Here is a 3,728-nt window from a genome sequence, read left to right on the forward strand (position 1 = left end):
ACATCTCACATCATAATTATTAGCTAACATATACCTTTAATAACGCTGGTTATTAACTTTAATGTGTAGGAACCATTTTATATGTATGTGTTTGCATATGTGCATCTGAGTATTTAAATGGCAAATGTGCATCTATGTGTATGTACGTGAATAAATACAGATGAGTGTCCATGTGTATGTATGTAAATACGCATATGAGCGTCTGTGTATATATATATATATATATATATATATGTGTGTGTGTGTGTTATGTGCGTCAGTGTATGTGTGTTGTGAATTCACATTTGTGTGCATTGGATTGCACAGACACAAAGTAGCATCCACGTAACACGTCATCAGACTATAGATGACTATATCATCAGATAATAATTGTAAAATGATCATATCCACTTATTTGACTTTGACAGTCCACCCTTTGATAGCAAACATAAAACTATCACATTCTATTCTTAACCTTTTTAGTCATGAATAATAAATTATTATCTAATGTTCTAGACGATATGACACAATTCAATCATTGAACCATCAATAATACATTTCAAGAAAGGGTAAAACAACCCTTATACGCACTCAGCGGATCTATAGGGGACCATTGGTAGGATGTGGGACCTCATCGAACCTATAAAGGAAGTTTGGGGGTATTGAGACTACATTGTCGATGATGTTTAATGGAACATTTACAATATATTTTACTGTACATGACCAAGCCTATTCACATGTTATTATTTGATGGTACATTCAATTTCAAGATTGTAATGCAGTTCTTCATCAACCTTAGTACCTATACCACCACCACTCACCACCATTAGGATTTAATTTCCAAGATTTACCTTGGTGGTACATTTTCCACACTTTAAAACAGTAAGAACACATCTGACACATAAACCAATTACTAAGATGACAACAAGTATAAGAATAAGGAGCTTACCTACACTAGCAATCATTTTCTGGGCCCACTGCCCTAGACCGGAGAACCATTTTACAGGATTTAGCCATTAGAACCATTCGTCTACATTTACCTCAGTCTCGTACAAGGAAGTATTATGGTCCTTCCGAAATTCCCATTTCAGTTGTAGGATTTCATCCATTCTCCGGTCAATCACCTCTTTTGGATCATCTGTACTACTGGTGATGTAAGTGCAGCATTTTACCCCATACTGAGTTTCTAAGGTTACGCAGTACCCACCCATTACAGCCGTGACATAATTCAAAACCATCCTGTGTTGCACACGTTCTTTCTTGTAGGCTTGCAATTCCTTACCAGTAAACCTGAAGGTGTCATCATACTTCTCAGTGATATTATCAATCAGATTTGCCAACGCTTGGATGTACCTATGATTTATAACTCCTCTGGCCGTACGGGTGATATCTAAGGCGGTGAGGAATTGAATCTCAGTGGATTCCTGTATCAAACTTGAGGCTAAGGGGTCTCTCCGGTCTATGAGGTGTCTTTTAAAAATGCGTTCATAATGAGTATGGGTATAATAAGGGGAAGAGTTGTGGTGAATGTCTATCATTTTATCATGTGTAAGGGTCATGATTTCTGGTAGTACCCTTCCAAGATAGCATAAACCTTCAGAGTTCAGAGAGAGCCACTTGTACTCTTTCATTCCACATATAAAATACACATCATCTGGGAAAAAGTAAGGAACAGAATGCATCATTATCATTGAACACATTATTCTTACAAAGAATCCTGCTCCCATTTCCCCCATTTGACTGGTACACATTTCTGGTTGTATAATATTTGCACAGTACACTAGTGATACTCTGCCAACCATTAGTTTGTCGTATCTACGCGTGTACCTATACTGGAAATGTCTCCCATTTGCAATAATTCTGCGTACAAGTTCAGAATTGATAGGCTCATTATCAGCTCTGTGTGAATAGGTCATTGTCTGATTGTTCCAGATCACCTCACAATTTCCTGATTTTCTGAAATTTGTGAGATTTAAGCATACCAGGGATCTATCTACATGGTACTGGTGGAGCTTAAGGCTAGGGATCTAGATATATTATATTTCTTGTCCACCGGTCTGTCAAACAACCTGAGCATAAGAAACTTCGGATCATAACATATTCTCCAGGTTCAACATTATCACAGTTTGTTTCTGGCATATCAGGTAACAACATTTTCAGTTTCTGTTGCTGTTGTTTCAGCTGTCTACTCATTTTTATAAGATTTTGCACAGTAACTTCATTATTACTCTTCAAATCATCCTGTGGACTTATAATCAAATGAGGTTGCCTTCCAAACAGTATCTCAAAGGGGGACAGATTAAGAGGAGATCTGGGAGTGGTTTTGATGCTATGGAGGACTAGCAGTAAGGCTTCTGGCCATCCTAATCCAGTTTCAGCCATGATCTTACTCAGTTTATTCTTAATAGTACCGTTCACTCTCTCCACCTTCGCACTGGCTTGCGGTCGGTAGGGGGTGTGAAGTCTACTATTAATTCCCATAAGCTTACACATGTTCTGGAAAACATCACCAGTGAAATGAGTACCCCTATCACTTTCTATGATTCTAGGGATACCATATCTGCATACAAACTCCTGAACAATATTCTTAGCAGTAAAAACAGCAGTATTAGTGGCAGCTGGATATGCCTCTACCCAATTAGAAAATACATCAGTACAAACTAATACATACTTCCTGCAAGATGGTAATCAAACTAAGTCAATTTGTGTTACCTGAAAAGGACCATCTGTCGGAGGGATATGGGATGGCTCGGTTGGTATTATCTTCCCAACATTTTTCCTCAAACAGGTCAAACAGGACATTGCCCTGTTTCCAGCTTGAGAAGAAAAGCCTGGTGCACACCAATATGCTCTGACCAACTTGCACATACCTTGTTTTCCCAGATGAGTCATGCACTGCCTCAGCCAGGCTTGGGTATATATGCCCTGGGAGCAACAAGCTTACCTTGTCCATCTCTCCAGAGTCCAGAGGACTACTGACCACATCCCTTTGATCTCCAGACTGCCTTTTCCTGTAGGGAACACAAATCTTGCATTTCAATTCGTTTCTGTGTGTCTATTGTCTGGAAGACCATCACTTTGTTAGTTGGTATATTTATGTGTAACCCTGCTGCCCATTTGGCAGCTTCATCTGCTCTGTTATTGCCCATTGACACTGGGTCTTCCTCACATGTGTGGGCTTTGCATTTGATGACAGCTATTGCCTTTGGTAACTGAATTGCTGTCAGAAGTCCTTTTATGTGTTGTGAATGTGCTACTGGTGTGCCTGCTGCTGTCATAAAGTTCCTAAGACGCCAAAGAGCCCCAAAATCATGTACTACCCCGAAGGCGTACCTAGAGTCAGTGTATATGTTAGCTGATTTACCTTCTGCCAACTCACACACTCTCATTAATACCACCAGTTCAGCCACCTGAGTGAGGAGGACCAAATGGTTCAGCTTCTACAACATCCTTATCATTTACAACAGCATAATCTGTGCATAATTCTCCTGTGTCTGTCTGTCTATGACAACTTCCATCCATGTAAAACGTCAAATCTACATCTTCTAATGGTGTGTCACATATGTCTGGTCTTGCAGTAAAGGTCTGATTCAAATATTCCATACAATCATGTGTGTCAGTATACCTGCAGAACTCACCTTCAACCAGAAACTCACCCCCATCCACCCTTTGTGCATCTCGAGGCACATATGGTAAGTACATTGCTGGATTTAATGTATTTTACCATTTAATGGTAATATATGCAGGTG

The 3,728-nt window shown here is 39.5% G+C and overlaps 1 pseudogene; it reads right to left on the reverse strand.

Moving 5' to 3' along the window:
* Positions 1 to 812: 812 nt before the first annotated feature.
* On the reverse strand, positions 813 to 2,056 carry LOC148501312 (syncytin-2-like; annotated as a pseudogene).
* Positions 2,057 to 3,728: the final 1,672 nt, after the last annotated feature.

The sequence above is a fragment of the Taudactylus pleione genome, unplaced genomic scaffold (genome assembly GCF_031769625.1).
Source record: "Taudactylus pleione unplaced genomic scaffold, aTauple2 ptg000520l, whole genome shotgun sequence".
NCBI lineage: Eukaryota > Metazoa > Chordata > Amphibia > Anura > Myobatrachidae > Taudactylus > Taudactylus pleione.